General features: G+C 44.8%; 1 long non-coding RNA gene across 5 annotated transcripts in view; it reads right to left on the minus strand.

Annotated features, from left to right (window-relative positions):
* Positions 1–4,217: 4,217 nt before the first annotated feature.
* LOC136108426 (uncharacterized) overlaps positions 4,218–20,104 on the minus strand; it is a 60,935-nt gene continuing 45,048 nt past the window's right edge. Inside the window, exons 3-5 of one of the 5 annotated variants that reach the window (XR_011741640.1) lie at positions 7,644–7,723; positions 6,163–7,402; positions 4,218–5,499 (exon numbers count right to left, since the gene is read on the minus strand). This is a non-coding gene — a long non-coding RNA (uncharacterized lncRNA). Of the gene's footprint in view, positions 5,500–6,162; positions 7,724–20,104 lie in introns of all 5 variants that reach the window. The other 4 variants (XR_010652391.2, XR_011741644.1, XR_011741643.1 and 1 more) reach the window with 4 other exon arrangements.

Below are 20,104 nucleotides of genomic sequence, written 5' to 3' on the forward strand. Positions count from 1 at the left end.
CCCATCAAATGCGATGTAAGATCCACAGAGCTGACTAGGAAAGAAGGGCAGTTCTTGTATATTCATCATGTAAAGTCTGGTTGTGGGAACATTTACATTTTTAATATAGTTGAGTGTGCATGTATTCAGAAGATTAGGTTAGCATAGTATTAAACAATTTCTTTAAAGACATAATGTCTAATACAGGTTTCTGGTGCCTGAATGATGATTTCCTAAGATCGCTGTTATAAATACTTCCATGATTCACATCTCCTGTTGCAGAACAAGCAACAGATCTCCAGGAAGGAAGTACAGAACTACTTTTTATTTCTGAAAGAATATTTTTTTAGGTTTTTATTGTAACTTTAATCTGAGACAGAAATTCATCAACAGGAAATATATAGAGCAGTGGCCAGTGCTGGCTTGCAGTGGGAAATGCGCTTCTGAACATCCTCCCTGTGATTTTTACCAGATTTTGTGTTATTCCGCCTCGGTGAGACCCTGTTGGTTTTGCAGACTGGAGCATCAGAACCTGTCCTGCTCAGCGCTCCAAGCTGTATTTATTATTGTGAGAGCAAATGATCCTGTAGATGAAAGGACGAAGTGGAAGGCTTAAAGCAAACTCATGCACAGCTCCTGATGGAACAGTGGCAACTATTGCTGGAGGGCATTGCAGAACTGAAAGTGTAACTATTTGAGGAAGGATTAGACAAATTCATGGGTGACACATGCTCTTGTGGCTGTTAAACCAAATTGTCTCCATGCAAACCTCTAGTTCGGGATGTCCCCAAGGTGCTGATGGCAGTGATCCCTCCCTGCTTGTCCTGCTCTCACCGTGTTATGAACCAGCCAGCAGCAGCACTGCAATATGTACCTCTGGGTTATCGGGAAACGGGATTAGGAACTTCACTGCTGAGCATGCACAAAATGTGATGTCTTAATTTTAAGAGAGGTAAGAGAGAGCCCTAGCTACTTTTTGAAAGATTCTGGAAGGTCCTGAACTCTTTTTTTCTCAGGTCTTTTCCACCAGGCGATGTGCAGACACCACAGCCTTTCCCTCCTAAGACAGAAATAGAAGTGATTTCTTGCACTCCAATCAAGTTTTATTTGAATGAGATATGACACCACATCTGCAAGAATCGTGGAAAAGTCCAAAGATGGCATCATCGGAAGAGAAAGCAGGTTGCAGCTCAGTGCAGCAGCTGCAGGTGTCTTCCCATCAAGTCTGAACAGGACGTGGCATCTGGCAGCCCTGAGTTTGCATCAAGGTCAGTTCAGGCTTAGGAGTTAAAAGGGATATTTTGACTGTAGTGATGATAAACACAATATTTTTGTAATTGTTGCTTTTTGGCTGAAAGCAGCCCAGATAAGCAAAGCCACACCGTGGGAGTGCATGGTCTAGGTGCAGGTTAGGCAGTGATTTTACCATAAATAGCCCCCCGGCCGTGTTAGGTTTCAGCTCTGCCGCTCTGGGCTGGTTGTCACTGCTCGAGGGGCTCCTTTCTCTGTGCCCCCATACTGCACCGTGCACAGGAGCTCCTGAGCTGGACATGGGAGTCCTACAGAAATGCAAGCAGTAATTTATAATAACAATAATTACAATCCAGACTATTACATGGGTCATGCCTAGCTCAAAAAATTTAAATTCTTTGAGCGTAATTAACCTGCTAAGTTCTTATTTAGCAAGGACTATAAATTGTGGCCTGTCTCATGAGATGAGGGTTAGGAAAAAATACACTCTGCACTTTCATGGGTCGCTAGACCCAGAGCTCTGCTCTGGGATGATGATCACCAGCCCAGAGAGCTGTGGGTGCAGCTGCAGGAATCCCCAGGCTTGGAGAGAGCAAGGGCAGAGATGTACCCCCATCCCACTTTTTCTCTGCTCAGTTCGCTGGGCGGAAAAAAGCTATGAAGAATAATCAGATAAAAAAACACATAAAATGAGAAAAAAATCTTTCATGGGCATGTGACAGCTCAGAATTCATTGCTTGGTTGTACTAAGTAGTGATGCAAGCGGGAGCATGGAGAAAATCGCCAGCACTGTGGGCTTTGCTTCCTATTCACTCACTGTGCTTCTGCACCGTGTCTGATGGGGATATTTACCCTTCATTTAGCAGCAGCACGAACTCCACCGTGCCAAGAAGAAGCACGCTGAGCTCTCGCAGGGCAGGACAGAGGAGGCAACGACTCAAATCAGGTCCCAGCGGCACCCGTGGAGCACGGGAACTGGTGTAGAGCGTCAGCACAAGGGTTTGGGCTTTAGCTCCAACCGAGCTGCCACAGTCAACACAGCGTGTTTGCACAGCAAGAGGAGATCATGTTCATCAGAGCAACACCCTTCCTTTTTACATGTGTTTTTAAAGTGCAATCGCCATCGAACTACCCACTTAACCTTAGTTCACTCTCGCTAAGACACTAGAGAAAGGTTGTTTTCAGTCACCAAAGGTGATGAAAACCCAGCATTATAACTGAAGCATGAACTTTTAATGACTTTATTTCATAATCTTTTTGAAGATACCTGTTGAACTAACCAAGTCTTTCAGCTCTTTTTGTTGTTGGCTTTACGTGCTGGCACTGAATGTTGCTCCAGATCTCACATCCTGTGCTAATTGCTCTGCCCAATGCCCCCTGCAGATTTGGGTAAATATTGTCATTGCAATGTGATGAAGTATAAACACTTATTGACAGTGTATATAATCTGCCCATGTAGCCTGGGAGATGGTGATGAACATTGTGTGTTTGTGAAGAATATACTCCAGCATGATATGTAGCATGCTTAGTTAGCCGTATTGGAAAGATTTCCACATAGCTATTGATTTTCCAGTGCTGTAATTAGTCCAGAGATTACAAACACAGAAAATACTGCTCAAAAAATTGATTTTTTAAATTGTTCGTAGCACCAAAACTACGTCGTCACTGCGAAGCACATCACATGCTTTCTGCAGAGAAAGACTTTGAACTTCGGAAAAATGTTGCCCCTGTAAACACGGAAAACAATTCATGTGGGTAATTCTGTTGCTATATCAGGTGAGGCCTGGATCCCACTAGTTCTGGCTGACTTTGAAAACCCATACCTGTTGTTCCTCTTGCAGGATCAAGGTCTAGAGGAGAGATCAGACTCTGCACCTGCAAGACCGCATCGTGTCCCCACCAGAGCTACCCATGTGGGTCAAGGTCAGAGCAGGTGTCACCCATCCCTCGTGGTGCAGAGCCCTCCATCTGGGGGTGCCCCAGTGTGCTGGGGCCTGTGTTCACCCATGTAATAATTTTTGCTTAATTTTTGCTCTTAATCACTATCACCAAGGTCCACACGGATGCTGTGAGCCAGCTACCGAGAGGCTCTGCCTGCATCCTACATCGGCACAACATTTCTGAGCATGGCTGCACCAGGATACCAGTTGTTTTGTAGTCCCTCTCCCCAGTTAGTGTTTTTTTTCTGGTTTTTAATTCTCTTCTAGGATGGCGAGAGGGAGATTAGAGAGGAAGAGTTGTAAAGACCAGCAGTATAGCAAAGCAGGTCCTGAGCATTTGAGATTTTTTTCCCCAACACTTGCTTACCCAACGTTTGGCATCTGAGGAGCACAGGGAGCAGCAGGTGTCTGGCCGAGGGCAGGAACTTCTGCCACAATTGTCCATGGCCAGAAGCAAATATAGGAATAACCATCTATTAGAGACAACCTATGGCTGCTCACACCTTCATCCCACAGAGAGGGAGGTGAGGACCAGCCCTGGCCCTGCTGCAGCAGGGGATGTTCCCAGATCCACTGTCCTGATGCTGCTGTCACGCCAGGCTCTGCCCAGCACCCAGAAGCTGCATTTGTACAAGAAAATAGATCCTGAACCTGCCAGATCTGGAATGCCTATTCTTTTTTATCATTATTATTTTTTATTCCAGGCAACAGATGTCTTTTTTCTTCCTTGGAGGGGTTTTTGGGTCCTCCCCAGTGAGATGCACAAGCCAGACGGTTCTTTGTGCTGGTGACTCAGTGACCTCATTGCACACACACAGGGTGGGGTGGCTGTTGCTTGTGGAAAATTGGAGTAGTTCTGTCCAGTAAAAAAACCCCAAACCAACCAAGCTTCCTCTTCCAAAGAAGCTGTTATTTCTCTCTAACAGGATAATGACAGCTATTTTCTGTGAAGGCAAAGCCAGGAAACCCCATCAGAAGCAACAAGGGTACTGCAGTTAGGGAGTTTATTAGAATTATTTCATCTCATTGCCCAACTGTGCCGGGCATTAAACAAATCAGTTGCATCACTTAACCGAAAAGCTTGCAAATTAGGAAGGTCTGGCAGACAACACCCTCTTCCCCCCCCACTCCCCCAAGAAGATAATTTCCAAATTACAGGAATTACATATCCTGCTGTATTCACACAGGCAGTTGGAGAATTTGGCTCCTATGAGGTTTCTTCCAGGACCTGTGAAATCTCAGGAAGGAAGAAGAGATTCATTTTTAAAAGACCAGAATCTTATAATAATAAAAATTCTCAACGTGGGCAATCTGATTTGGTTGAGAAAGTTCTTCTGCAATTATATAATTTCCAAACATTCCCAGTTACAGTAAAACCTCAGGAACTGTCTCAGGAGATGGGAAGTGCTGAAGTGAAAGTAAATTTAACAAGATTTAGTGAAGTAGGTGCCTTCCCCTCCCTCACCTGCAGCAGCTCCCGAGGCGACTGGAGTCAGACCAGGCACAAATTCTCCTCCTGCACATGCAATCATTGCACCAGCCCGTTTTTAAACTTTGCAGGAAAATGGTATTGCTTGGAGTACCATTACACAACAGTCCTATAGGAGAAAGGAGTGGAAGGAGGAGGAGGAGAAAATGCTGCTTTATTTTTACCTCCCATAAAAATTATCGGGGTCACCCACCTTCCTGGGAAGCAGAACTTGGGGTGTAGATGAGAGGAGTGAATCACAAGCGCTTTCACCACCTCCCTCTGCTCTACAACAGGTGTACATGAAAAAAAAATGAGGTATTTCACCCCAATAATATTTCTAGTCTTTGTATAAGTGTTTCCCCCTTGCAATAGGGCAGAGGGCTACTGCTGGATACCAGTAGTGAGGGAAAGCACCGGACAAGTGTTAGTCTCCCCTAACTGGGCATTTTTGGGGTGAGGCAATAACTAGAGATTTTGGGGGTTGCCCACGACCCTCCCGAGGTGGGAGGATTTGCGGGGTGACCTGCGGGCATTTCTCATTTCTCATCTCCCTTCGGAATTCCTACCGGGATGAGGATGGGAGCAGCTGTGTTAGCCCAGTCTCACTCTCCCATCTAGTGGTAAAACGAGGAAAAGTGGTCCAGGCGGGGGTGGGGGGGAGTGGGAACAAAACAGCTTTCTGAGGCTTTTGGAGAGGACATTATTCATTATTTTGGGTTCAGTAAAACACACCTTCCCCAGCATGCTGGGATGCTGGGAGGTGGGAACATCACCAACCTGATCCAGAGAGAAACAACAAAGTGCAAAAGTGTCTCCGAGTCCTTCCCTGGGTTCAGTGGGGCTTGGGGGGCCCTGCTCCTGGAATAAACCACAAAGAAGAGAGATCTGCACACTGACGAAAACACCCCAGGTAAAGTAGTTTGGACCTTGAGCAAAATAATGTCTTCTAATCCTCTCATGATGGGTGAGAGGCAGAAAGCTGTAGAACAGCATGAGAACTGCATCTTCCCAGAAATAACCTCTTAAGTTCAAATAACCAGCAGCTCCGTGCAGCTGCCCCACAGCCACCCCACATATGAGCCCCATGGTCTTCCCGGAAAGGCCTCTGCGGTCCCCCCGAGATAGTGAGGGGGAGATGCAACCTGCAAAGGCTGATTGTACAGAGGAGGTTAGGAACCCCCAGGCATCATGCTCAGGAAATGCCCCATCAGAAACGTGAGCTGGGGCTGTGCTGGCTGAGCCGGCGTGCAAAGCCCCACATCTCAGCCATGCAACAGCCTTTAAAACCTCTTCTAGGAGGTGACCGAGGGAGGGTGAAGGATGGCAATGTACATTGCTTTGAGATCTAAAGCTGCGTTTTGTTTCAGCCAGACAAGCAGAACTGTGTGGGAAGGGTTTCACCTCTCCCACAAAACTTTAAGATGCTCAAGGTGTTTCAGGCCCAAGAAATCCCAGTTTTTCCATGAGGAACTGATGCAAAACCAGCTCGGCCATTGACTAACCCCAGGGGTTGTTGCTTACCCCATGTTGTGGGGCTCAGGTCCTGCGGTCCTGGGTTCAGGATGCTGTGATTCCCACACTGGTGTCCAGAGCTCGGTTTCAGAGACCTGAGATGCAGAATGGATGCGCTCTTACAGAAGATTTGTGTTCTCATGTCAGATTGAAGAATCGTGGCATTTCCTGGGAGGTTAGATGATGTTTCATCTTCAGCAAATAAGGTCAAAAGCAGAAGAGAGGGAAAAAAAAAGTAATCTTTCGTAGATCAGCTGTTTACAAACCCCAGGGGTGCAAGTGCTTGGCTCACGTTGCTGTTCACACAAAAATGCTTTCCTGGAGCAGCACGATGCTAAAATGGGCTTTCCCAGAGTGTCACCCTCATAGCCTGCAGCGTGAACAGCCTCAGCCAGAGAAAGGTGAGTGTGGTACTCATTCCCAAAGTGTCAGATTATAAAACCAGAAGGTGCTGGGCAGGTTTGGGAGGGCAGGAGTCGGTCGGGTGAGATGGCAATTTTCTCTCCAAAGCAACACAGTGCTTGGTGGGGGGGTTCTTCAAGCAGCACCCACATGCTGCTGGAGGGGGGTGCAGGTTGGACCCAGCATGGGCAGGAGCCAGTGATGGGGCCAGACCACCTCGAAGGTGTGTGGAGCCCTGTTGGTCTGTGCTCACTGGGAGGGGACGTTGTTGGGGTGTCCACAGCATGGCTGGGACCAGGCTGGGGTGCAGCTTAGCTGCTGCATCCCCCTAATACTAGGAATGTCGGGAGAGGGCAGCCTTGGCCACAGATGGATGCGGTTGGGAAGGCGAGAGGCATCTGAAACTAACCGTCCTGGCCCAGCCAGAGCCGTGGTTTTACAGAAAAGCTTAAATGAGAAAATATAAGTGATGTCCTGTGTGGTAGGTAGCTGAAAAATGCACCTTTCACTCATGAAGATGCTGCTGCTGCCAGGGGTTAAGTGCTGTCCTGCCTGCACCATTGAGGTTATCCCGGGATGGGACTCACACAGCTGAGCTGATGTGGTGAAAGGGCTCCTGGAGCAAGGTTGGCCACAACCTGCTGCTCCAAAAGCTCTCCAGAAGACTTGTAGATACATATCATGTTTCCCCTTTTCACTGCAAACTCCTTTTCATGCAGCGCAGACCAGCAGGCTCATCCATTTGGCTGCAATAGCACCACGTGTGACCAGGGACCGGGATGGGACATCCTGGGCTTGCATCTCCAGCGGTGGCCCTGCAATCCCTCCCTGGAAAGCGTGTTCCCTGCTACAGCAATAAAAAAAAGGTTAATGAAAAGACAAGCTGGAAACATGGAAGCACAGTTAATGCTGCTGCTGTGATGCTTCATTTGAACTGTGAAGAGGAGATAAAGTTCTGCCTCCCATTAGAGTTGTCACCGGGGAAAATTATTCCTTCCTTCTCTAAATGGCATTGCGTTGTTTCTTCTTTTAAGCTGGCTGCTAACTTGATGTCACAGTCTATGTTTTCATGAAAATAATCTCGTTACCTGGCAGTGGTGGTACTCTTCTTCCAACCTCACACCCCCAGACAAGATCAGTACAAAAAGATATTAAAAAACAGATTCACCTAGGAAAGAAAAATAAACAAGAACTGCTCTTAGTATGTGAATAGGTAATGAAGACCCACTTAGCAGTCTCTGCATACTCATCAGCTCCAGCAGATGATCCTTGATTGTGTGTCTCCAGCTACTTTATTCTTTGCTCATTATACCCAGGTCAAATGAAATGCACACAAAACCGTGGCAGAAATGCTAAGAACCGATGGAGATGGCCATAATGGCGACCCATCCTGACTGGAAAATTACCAGTTTGGTTTTTTTACAGCCCATTGCATGGAGCTATTTCATCAAGCAGCAAGAGGTACGTCACTTCTAATCACCAAGGCTGAGATCCAGCTTATCACACTGTCCCATGTCTCTTGTTAACAAGAGATGGGTCTGAACAGCCATGCTTGAGAGACCCCTTGGATAAACACTGGGCACACATTTTGGGGGTTGTTTAGGATTCATCACCACACTGAGGTGCTGGTGTTGCCCAAAGGACACGGGGATGTCTGCAAGGGCTGTGGCTGAGGAGCGAGGAGAGTGGTGGGTCTGCTGAGCACACAGCTCCTGGGAGCAGCTCTGGCAACAACTCCTACCCTCACCAGCTTCTGCACCTCCCTTCTCTGCCCAGAAGGACTTTTCCCTCTTAGGAAGAGGTTTTCAACCAGCTGTTAGAGTCCTGTGAGGCTTATAGCAAATAACATACATAAATACACTGTAAGCTATATAAATATAGGGAATCCTCTAACAGGATTTTCTTCTTAAGCACCGTAGGACACCGGTTTCTCCCTTGCCTGAAACCAAACCTGGAGGGCTCAGGGACTGCAAGGTGGATGAAGTTTTAATACTGTGTTTGCTAATAACCTGGAAAAGAAGAAAAGGAACAAAAAAAAAAGTGGACTCTGCTGCAATCTGGGTTACAGTGCTGTAAAACTACTTCTGTTTCTAGATGTCTGATCCAGCCCCGAGACCTCAGTGCCGATGGTTACTCCTAGACCTTTCAGTCTTCTTTCCTCTTATTCCTAACCCAGTAAACCATCCTCTTCCCACCAGTTCTGGGTCAAAAGAAAATATTGTTATTAGGCTACCTCTGGTTTATGGTCTTTTAATTATTTCCACCTCTGTGATTACACTGATGAGCTAACTGGTTTCTAAGGGCTGTACAGTAGCTCGCATTAGGCTTTCGTTAATCACAGCCTTAGCTAGTCTTGTTAAGAGCCTCTGATTTTTTGCATTATGATTTGAAATTATTCAATGCGAAAGTAATCTGAAGGGGGAAAAGAAGTCAATAGATACAGACACCATCTTCTCCACCAGCTTGGCAGAGCGCCTCTCTGATATATTTAGAAATGTTATGATTTACAAGAGCCCACCAACCATTTACTCAGCATTTTAAAAAAAGTAAGTTTGAAGTTTCCAAATCACAACTATTAAAGGCTCCTTGTCACTTTCTTTGATTCGAGGCAGTTGACTGACACATTCAAATAGGATTAAAAAAATGAAACAAGTGACAACACATCTCCTTCATCCTGATATCTGTATCCAAGTACTTGCCACAGCTACACCGTCTCTTCATCACATTGCAAACCCAGGACAACACAGAAATAAAGATCTAAGAGGAGGTTAAGCTTTTTCTGCTGGAAAAAACATTACTCTGACAGCTCTTAAGACCTTCCTGTAAATCCTGATCTATGGAGACTATTTGATGTGCTAAAGGACTTCTTAAAATAATCAAAATTAAGAAAAAAGCCGACCACATTGGGTAGCTTAAATACATGCACAGGAGAGTGTTTGCCACTGTGGTTATGATCAAAAATAATAATAGAAACTTAACTGGCCTGGAAAAGCAGTTCCCAAAGAAAAGGGCACAAACAACAAGCCAGGGCAAACACAGGAAGCTACTAAAGAGTCTACAGGAGAGCCCTACTAAGTCAAAAAAGGTACTTAAATGCTGTTACCCAGGCAGAAATCAGCACTTTGCTCAGCTGTTTGTGACCTTCATCAGCACCTTCAGCACAGGTGCTGCTGATACCGTTGGTGAGCAGCTGTGTACCCGCAGTTATCTCACACTGGTGTTCAAAACAGGACAAACTCTGACTATCCTGCTTGCTCATGTGGAGGACAGGATAACGGTACCACACCGGCATTAACTAAACCAGACCTTGAGCAGCAGCTGCAGCATCTCAGCTACTGCAGGAGGCTGACCATTGGCTCCTGTGGATCACTTTTTTTAATAGCAGAAACCTCTCTATTTACTTATTTTCCATCTTTTCAGTCTCCAACCAGTAGTCTTCATCTGCTGCAAAGCTGAGCTCTGAAGGATGTCTGGTCCAGCTGCAGCATGTTGCCCTTCTGGCATGTCAACCTGGGCTCTGTGTGATGATGCAGAGAGAGGCCAAGGCCCAGTTCAGTGAGATGCTTCAGTGCAGTATAATTTTAGCGAGCACTAAGCAAGAGTTTTCTAACAGAGGAGACAAGGGTGATGTTGCTCTCGCCTGCCAGGGCTGGCTTTGAAAAGGAGGGAGAAGCAGGGAGCCTTCATTTCCTGAAACTAAGAGGCTGAAGAGCCCCTATGACAAGCAAACCATTAAGAAGAAAAAGTAACAATAATGCAGAGCAAAATATTGCTTCAGGGAAAAATTTCTGCTTGGTTTTAGCACAGATGTTGATATTGCACACTCAGAAATGGCTGTGTGGAAACACATTTGCAATGTGCTATTAGATGGTGCACAAAAGCAAGAACTGTGTTTGCAAGGGAGAAATTAAAGCATTTAAAAATTAAAAGACATTTAAAAAATGCTTTCTAAAAGGCAGTTTCTTCTCTGAAAGAGAAGTTATGAGCAGGCAGACTGAGCTTCCCCAAATCACAAAACCTTAAAACCTGAGTCTTTTGCTACCTTGAAACACTTGTCCAACAGGTCTCTGCAGACAGGAGCTCTGGTAGGAACCAGCCACCGCCTCTGCAACCCGCTGCGGGAGCTCCTCTGCAACCCAGCCTTGGCTGGGGGCTCCTGCATCACCTCATTTGCAAAATGTGCATTCACGTGTTCGGGAGCAAACCTGGAGTGGGGGGAATCTGCAAGGTGCTAAATTTCCCCAGGGCAAGCCCTTCCCACGCTGGGAGCAGACACCCATCCTGCCTGAAGTCTGCACCGCTGGAGATGCTCCATGTGTAAATTCAAAAGAAAGTGGATCCATCCAGCGCCCTTAGTACCTCCACATGAAGATCTCACAAAGCATAAGGGGGTGTTTTTCAAATGAATGAATGTCATCATTTGCAAACTCAAAGCCCTTGGGAGGGGGGGATCCTGAGCCCTGTGGGATGAGGGGCCGCAGGTTGAGGCTGAGCAGAGTCTTTTGGGCATCGCGCACCTGAAGACAGCACACAGCAAAGCTCGTGCGCCACATGGAGGTGATCGCTCTGTGCTTTGCACATTCCCTATGTGCACCGGGCTGGGATTTTTCATTTCATCCATAATTCATATCTTGCTGCAGCGATTCTAAGAGGCACTACAGGACCTCAACGCTGGTGAGAACAAGGAAAAGAGAGAGATGCTTTTCATCACCAGACGGTAGAGTGTGGGTCCAATGAGCACCTTCACTTTATCCCGAACACCCTGTAGGTAAAGGTGTAAATAGACAGTGAAATAAGAGCTGTGATTTGGGGCAGGATGATTTGTTGGTGCTGAGGGGTGCAAGAAAAACCTCTGCATTGCACAGGGCCAGCCCGGCTCAGAGCTGTGCATCCCGGCAGACCTTTGCTTTTGGGTTGCTGGGAGCCGAGACTGAGGATGGCTATGAAGAAGGCTATGAAGATGCTATGAAGATGGCTACTGCAAATCCAACACAAGCCCCTGTTCAAACCTCCTGTCCTGGCTCTGTGTGCAGCCCGGACTGACTGTGCACGGCAGCTGGCAGCACAGAGATGCTTATTCCTACAACCCCGCGCCTTTTTTATATGTGCAAATGCCACCGCTAACTAAACTCAGCGCCAGATGCCCATGCACTGTCTGGGGCCAGGCTGCTTTTCTTTTTCCCCTGGCTCCAGCAGTGCTGAAGGGTGACAGTCTCTGCTGTCACTGTGGATGGGGAGGTCACCGTGCCACTCCGGCCGGATCACGTACATCAAACAGCCTGCGCTCACTCCCACAGCTATAAAGCTTTCTTCTGTAACCCCCCTGCCTTTCCTTTCTGTAATACACAGAAAAACCCAGTTTGTCACAAATGAAAGTGTTTCGCAAGATTAAAATGTAAATGTTGTGCTCGGCTTTTCAGGGGAGGTTTGATATTTTACTTGTGACTCTGCGAGAAAATAGATTTTTGATAACTGCGTGGAACTGCTGCTGCCCGGCGCTGCTGCAAACAGCCAAACCTTAATAAATAAACCCTCTGTCAGCCAGCTCTGAAAAACCAGCTTGCTGGTGGTTTGGAAATTCAAAGCAGCCTCGCACAAGGGGACTTGTAACTACAGCAGCATCTCTGTGACACCTGGATATGAGAGGAGCGGGGCTGCAGAATGTTCTGTTTGGCACTGCTGTCAGCAAACACTGGATATTAACTTTTTATTGTGTTTATTGACTTGAAAATTTGGGGAAAGGGCCACGTCATGTGTCATGCTTTGCACTGTCACCCATGAATACCAGGATGGGACACTGAAAAGGAGTGTGAAAATAATTCACACAAAATTCCTGCCTGGTTTGGGTCCGGTTTGCAGCTTTGCCTGGCCGAACCCAAACCTAGGTCCCGCCCAAGACAATGTTCTTCCTTATCTTTCCATGAAGGATCCAGATCTCTTTTCCTCTGGTCTCTGACTCTGCAGAAACTCAGACCTCACTCACCATTCACAGCTTTGGCTACATGTGAACAAATACACTATGGTCTGTGAATTATCCGGACACCTTCTTCATCCAGACTGATGGAAGCACTGATGGACTTCAGGAAAAAAAATAATATGGAGTGTTATTTAAAAATAAAAATTAAATAGGAGTTAAAATAATAATTATAAGATCAAAATAATAATAAAAATATTAAAATACAACAAATAATTGAAAATAATCTGCTGACTTTCTGCTGACCATCAAAGCTCTCCCACCAGTGTGGCTGGAAATGAGTTACCTGCATTTTTGCATCCCCAGTTAGCACACATTTAAACAGTTGAACCTTGGTAGGAGAAGGTCTTGGCTCACAGCTCTCAGTTGAAAATGATGACCAATATAAATATTCACAGCTTTGTTACCAGAAAGCGTCATGAGTTTAAATTAACCTTTCTTGCATAATACGTGTAATAACCTGAATACAACTGCTGCACAAATTGAGCAGCAGTGCTCGGAAATGATCAGTAAGTCACGAATCACTCATAGGATTAATTTAGAAAATAATTTCAAACAATTGAGATATATATGAAAATGAACAGACCACACATTAGTAGAGCTTGAGCCTGATCTGTAAACTTAGCTACTCACTTTTTATCCCTTAAGTAAACTAGGAAGAACAATGTATTTATAGCCTCTTGACGTAAGTAGCCTCAGTGAAATATTGTATGTAATAAATATTCTGCCGTCTCAGAAAGCCTATAGGACAAAGCGCTACCAAGGTGCTGCAAAGGCAAACTCTGCGTGGTTAATGTGTCTTGATGAGCTGCCAGCCAGCTGAAAACATTGAGAATGAGCGAAAGCAGTGAAAACACAGACTTTATTAATATCGGATAGAGCTTTATTGAAATAACCACAAAGCAAGGTCACTGAATAAGGTCTTTTGCCTTTCAGCTTTGCGTGGCACCTTTAGTCGTTCCTTCCAACCATCACCTTGCAGTTTGGTCAGCCTTATCCCAACGTTTTGTTGTTTGTCAATCATCTTCTCCATTGTTTTTTTTCACCTTTTCATTTCTAATGTAAAGATCATAAGATCTCGTCACTTTTTCCCTGACCCATGCTGCCAGCATTACTTTTTATGGAAATACAAATTACACGCCGCATCCGCATTAAAACAAAATGTGTTCATCACCATTTTTAAATAAGGATGTCATTTGTAAATGCTTTATTAATAATTAATGGAATTATTACTGGGTGCAGCCACATTCTTCATCCATGTACTGTAAGATATGTTGTAAAGTGCATTAGTAAAAAGCTTTATAGATGAGGATATGACAGCCCGACTGTGAAGCACATTATGTGATGTACTGTAGCCTCTTGTAAGAATCTTTATGCAAGATTTTAAGCTATCAGTCAGCCAGGGGCTGATTGATAGAGTAAATGTTAATAATTAATAATAGGATAATGTTGATAACTAATTAATAGTAAATGATGAGTATGGATTTTTTTAGTTAGTACTATGCTAATATGCATTATTCACTGAATCATAAAATCTCGTTAGAGATGAGAAAGTCTCTCCAGCTTTCTCTGTGTGTATCACTGATGAGTCAATGCTGCTCTTTCCTACCATTTCTGAAGCAGCTCTTTTCATCCAGCTTCCTGCATGAAATCTATAGGTTAAGAATTATATTCTAAACCAAATTCAGAGCTCTGAGGATGTGCTTCCCAGAGTGATGTGTAAAGTCACGGCCTTTGGGACATGAGTACAACAAACCTGCCTGCTTCGGGCATGGGAGACCTGTGATCTGAGGGATCCTCTGCTACATTTACAAGGAAAGAGTTTAAACTGAAGGATTTGCCGCTGAAGATTTCTTTCACCTACATATGGCATCCTCCAGCAATTTAAAACCATCAGGCATACTTACCTTACGGGAAGGTTCATGCACTGAGGAGCAACCGGTAAAACAGGTGGGGTGTAAAGATGGAGAAAGTTCTGTGGAGAGCTGGAAGGTGGCTCAACGGTGATGTCATTTTTTTTTTCAGCTGACATCACCGTTTTTTGTGTATGCTAGACAGAATGGAAATGGGCGCTGAGTCACGCCGGGTGAGAAGAATATCTGTTTGCCACCGGATGCAGACTGCTCAGAGGATGTGAAATGCCAATAGCTGCCTCAGAAACCGGGATTTAGAAAAGGATATTGTGTAATGGCCCCTGGGATGTACTGGATTCAAACATTCCCAGCAGGGAGATCTCCCCTTCCCCACCCTGGCAGCAGCTGTCTCCATCACCCGTCTCACGGCTGCCCTCGCAGGACCAGATATATAATTTTGCCTTCTCCGGTTTCAAAGACTAAGATGCAGGAGAGCTCCTTCCTGGTACTCAGCTGGTTTGTAGATAACCTAAGCCAAAGGCATCAAATATACGGAGTTCACAGACATTTTCCTGTCATCTTGGTCTCTGATGAGGAGGGGTGTGCTCCATGTACCCCCTGTATTGATGTTTTGATTCCTTAAACCATGATAAAACCCACCCATCTCTCTGATAGTCTGCAAACACAGCTTATTGACTAGTGTGAGAGTGATGTTTATGCAGAGCTAAAAAGTGATAGTGCTGGAGCTCTTGTGTTAAGGACATTAATATCAGGAGCTTTTTCCTAGAGAGATTAAGTCCTCAGAGCTGATCCACAGATTACCTTTCCCATCCTTCCTCCCTTCCCCACCTCTCAGATTTTGTGTTTGGCTTTTCAACGTTTTTAGTTCAGAGAAATGCGCAAGCACATTTTCGGGTGGATGTCACCAGGATCCACTTCCTCCCGGCCCACAGACAGTCTGTCTCTTATCTCACTTACATTAGTATCAATTATTTACAGCAGGAATGCTAAATCATGAAAATGAAGTTGCAGCAAAGCTCTGCCTTGGCTAAGTACCCCATGCTGGTTGCAGTTTCCCAAGCCCCTGTGCTATTTGTACTTGGCCTTGTAGAGCACCAGCCGTTAATTCATTCCCCCTTTCACAGCCGCAATGGCCATGGACCCACAGCCCAGGTTCTTCAGGGGTTAAAAATCATGTATGGGGTGTGATGGGCAACATGTCTATAGAAAAAGCTTTTCCACAGTGATTGGGTTTTGGAGCAGCACAGCTTCATGTACTTGCAAGATTTCTTTTTCTTCTTTTTCCTCCCATTTCCACAGAGATTTTCTGACACTGTGAAGTGACGTTGGGAGGAAGGAGACTGTCTGTCCATCCAGCTGGCAGGTGATGGAGCTGATGCCCCAAAGCAGGGTGCAGCCAGCCTGCCAGGGAGTTCACCACCACTTTGCTGCACCGCACCAGTATTGTTACCATTTCCCTCCTCCTCCTTCCCACAGGTATAATCTATCTTCTGGGAGACCATAATTTTGGGGAAGAAGCTCCTTCCACACTCATGGCAGCCAGTGCCGGGAGGTTTGAATGAGCTCTTGCATTGGCACACAGTCAGCGCTGAGCTCCTGAAACGACTGAGGGCAGAAGGTTTTTTTTTTTGATGAATAGTATTTAAACATGAATAATTAAAACCTCAGTTAAATGGGGATGTTATACAGCTTAGGGCAGTATAAATACAAGTGTCTGGGCTCTGTTCTTATCTTTACTCTTTGGATCCAGAACAGCAGAAGTACTTTACCTCTGTTGGTAAGTGCAGCACTAAGTGAACTGATGCTTTCACCCTTGACCTTGGAACAGTGCCTACATTTAAATTTCCAGTAATTCTCAATATTTTTCAGATAAATCCCTGCCTGCACCAGAGAAGCTGTCCTTTCTTAGTTTTGGTTTGACTGCTTACCCAGCACATTCCCACTCTGCTAGTTGCAACTCAGGAAAGTGAAAAGAAGCCCCGAGAAAACAGAAAGAACAAATACACTTTTTGAAACATGATTGTAAAGACTATTCAGAGAGCAAGGAGTGCTATTTTGGGCAGATACAGGGTTCACTCATGGAAGAGAGGTATGAAAGGGAGAACAGAGAAAAGGAAAGGTGTTTTAATTTTAACCTCCTGTGAGTCACTTCATTAGTCCTGAACCTGTTTGACTTTTTTACTGTTATATCCACCCGTTTATTTTCCCCATAAAACTAAAACTAGATCGATTGCCTTTGTCTCAAAGCCCTTTATGTGTCTTGGCGCCCAGGAACAGTCCTACCATTAGCAACAGGTCTAATTCAAATTGAATTTTTGGGAAACAGGAACAGTTTGAAGCAGACACCAAGCCGACCTCCCCATCTTCCTCCTGTTCCCTGTTTAACCTTCATCTATTACATTTAAAAGAGAAATTGTATCTATTTATTTTGAATATAAATGAACAATGCTATCTATATATATATGTACATTGTGTGTCTCTGTTGTATTATGTATCTACACACTCAATAACCATGTTTTGCTGGGGATTTAAATATTAGTCTTCAAAAATCCAGGTCTAGAGCACTAGATTTATTTGTATGAAAATATACCCTTTCTTGCTTAAGGAAGGATATTAATTATAGATGCAAACCCATAAATCTTCTGGCTTTAGGTGAGATATTTGCTGGATTATAAATATGAATTGGAGATGAAGGTCTTGCTCTTATTATTATTACTATTATTATTACTTACTGGTTATTATTTTCTATATGATCAGTATCTTCAGGTGGGTCAAACATTGCTGGGGAATGGGGAGCTAAACCTTCAAAGGGTGCACACATGTTGAATTCATTAAAAGGTTTTCTATCCCAGCCTTGCTCTCTGCTGCATTTCACAGTCTGGTGAGTCATTAAACACCCTGTTCAGGTCTCTTTCCCTCCTCTCCATCCTGCTTTTGGTACCTCATTTCATTGTACTGCTTTTGCCAGATCATATCAAGCTCCCTAATGTTTATTAATGATGTCCTGTGCACCCTGTTGACAATGTGCTATTGTTTTCAAGGTTCTGCTTCAACACCAGCCTTGGAAAGCAGCCAAACACGGAGCCACCGGGGACCCCAATATCATCCAGGGCTTTGTTAGAGGGGACGATTTTCTTCTCTGCCATTTATTATGGTAGATCTGGGAACATCAGTAATAAGCCACAGGCGCTTGATTGTCCAAGGAACCGAGCACCCAGAATACCAAGTGGAGGATTTGCTTCAGGGAGGATGTGACAACTTTGATGTGACAACTGTGGACAGTCCTGATGCTGCAGCACCTCCCAGGGCAGGGCTGGTGGAACCTCACCATACATCACCCCAGAGCTGGAGAACTGAATGTCACCAGTTAAATCAATACCAACAGAGACTGGAATATGTTGCAGTGGATCTCACAGACTTTACCAAGTGCTCCAGAGCCAGGAACACCTGTTAGTGAGAGTTAAATTGAAGATTTCATTGAGGACCTCAGGGATTGCTGCATTTGCCACTGTTTCCCTGCTGATCTCTGCTGCTCCAGCCACGTCGGTTGCTCTGTGGTCCATTGAGGACCAAACAAATCCAGGTGACAAACACGAAGGGCTATTTGCTTATAAGCATTAGTAGAAGAAAAATGGATGGAGTTGGGATGATGTCCACCAGGAGGGATTCCTATAGGCAACTCTGGCAGATGGCTGCTGACCAAAGGAAAGCACATAATGGGATTTCAAACTAAAATCATATAGCGCCCTATCCTGAAATTAATAGGACCTTGTATGTCTGAACTGTAAAGACAGGGCACTGTGTAAGGTCTGCTTTTTTTGAATTAGACTCCTGTGCTTAAATAAATTAAGCAAGCTGTCAGTGTATTAAATGATTCAATGCCTTCTTTGGTTTTTCAGTAGAATCCTAATGAAAACACTCTTCAATATAAAATGCTGGATAAATTAAATGGTGAAGTGTTTTAATAAACGGTCTATCGTTACAGTGAACTACATTAAACTAGTGTTTATCTCTATGGTAATGATGTTGCCCTGGCTTTAAAACAGTTTCTGCTGGTTCAGGTCTTTTCTGACAAAACATAAACTTTGTGCCTAAGTTGTTCAGTTCAAAAGCATCTGCACATTTCCTGAGCCAAAACCTGCAAGCAATGGAAATCTTGTTGTCTGGCTAACATGGACCTGGATTAAAGGCATCTTGCAGACTGAATTGGAGCTGCTGAAGAAGTTGCTGCTGATGCCCTCTGTCCTGAGCAGGAGATGCAGAAGGAGGCACAGGGTCAGCTACTGTTGTCAGCAGCATCCTCCAGCACTGCCTCCTCCCCATTAATTAATAATCTGGAGGATCAGGTCTGGCTCTTGGGTGCTGGTCACAGTGGCAAAGGTGGCAGGTGATGGGGACAGCAACGATGGCTTGAATCATGCCAGAGCTGAATCCTGCCCAGCTCAGGACCCAGAGTCCTTGATGTTGCTCAGCATGGAGCTTCTTGGCATAGGCAGCAGGGGCGGATGAGACAAGGTCCCAGCCTCCCAGCTTCAGGTACAAGGACCAAAACTTACAGCTGGGTAGATTTTGCTGCCAAAGAACCAGAGGGAAATCACAAATCAGCTGTGGAGAGGCTTAGAGTTCTTTCTTTGCTGATCTCATTACAAGTTAATATAACAAATTACATCTCTTGTATATTCTTTATATAAGGTAAAGACCTTCTTTTAAAGGTAAAGACATTCCCAGAAGATAAAGTCACTTATATATAAATCAGTTACAAAACAACCTTAATTGTCCTGCTTTGGGATATCAGTTCTTATCTAAACAGCTTCACCCATCACAGTGTTTCTCTGGAAGGAAATTTTTTTCCTGACACTGTTTCCAGCACTTGAAAACCCAGAAATAATATCCACATACCCAAAGGAAAAAAAAAAATAATATATATATATCTATAGATAGATAGATAGATAGATAGATATACCTGTTTGGTCCCCAGTGCATCTGGATGCACAGTAAGATGTCAGCTGGGGCTCACAGACCAGTCTCAGGAGAAATCAATGGGCGGCTCCTGGAGCTGCCCAAGTGAGGGGTCTGCACCCAGAGCTCCTGCTGAAGAATTGCCATGAATTTCAAAGAATTCCATGACTTTCCAAGAATTTCACCAGCTCCCAAAATAGAGAGATGATGTGTGGGGGAGCTGCTGCAGAAAGTCCCACCATGCAAGATCACGTCTCTCATTCTGCTGTTTCCTGGGCTCAGATAAGCCTATTATCAAACTACACATTTTTACTTACAGTTTTAGTAACTTTTAAGGAATACAGATGTGTCACATCCCTGAAAAGTCTATCAGACTAAAGCAACAGATGGTGATCAGCAGTATTTAACTGGATCACTGGATCCTTCGTGTATTTGCTTTTGGCTGCTCTCTTTGGCACTTCATTTTAGTTTTTTTTTAATAATGGAGGGGTATGTGCTGAGTTTGCTGGTTTGATTTTATAGTACTTTTCCAGCCTTTCCACTGGCAAAGATGAAGCCATAATAACCCTGAGGTGTCTATGTGAGTCTCCAGCAAGGCCAGATCAGTAACTCTGAGAAAAGGGGGCTGTCCCACTCAGTGCTTGGGGATGATGACTTAAATACTTATTATTAGGAATGCTATAACACCAAAGACCACCCCATCTGTGACATGTGAGTTCCTGTATGTTGTTTCACAGTGATC

This window comes from Patagioenas fasciata, chromosome 16, assembly GCF_037038585.1.
Source record: "Patagioenas fasciata isolate bPatFas1 chromosome 16, bPatFas1.hap1, whole genome shotgun sequence".
NCBI classification, from domain to species: domain Eukaryota; kingdom Metazoa; phylum Chordata; class Aves; order Columbiformes; family Columbidae; genus Patagioenas; species Patagioenas fasciata.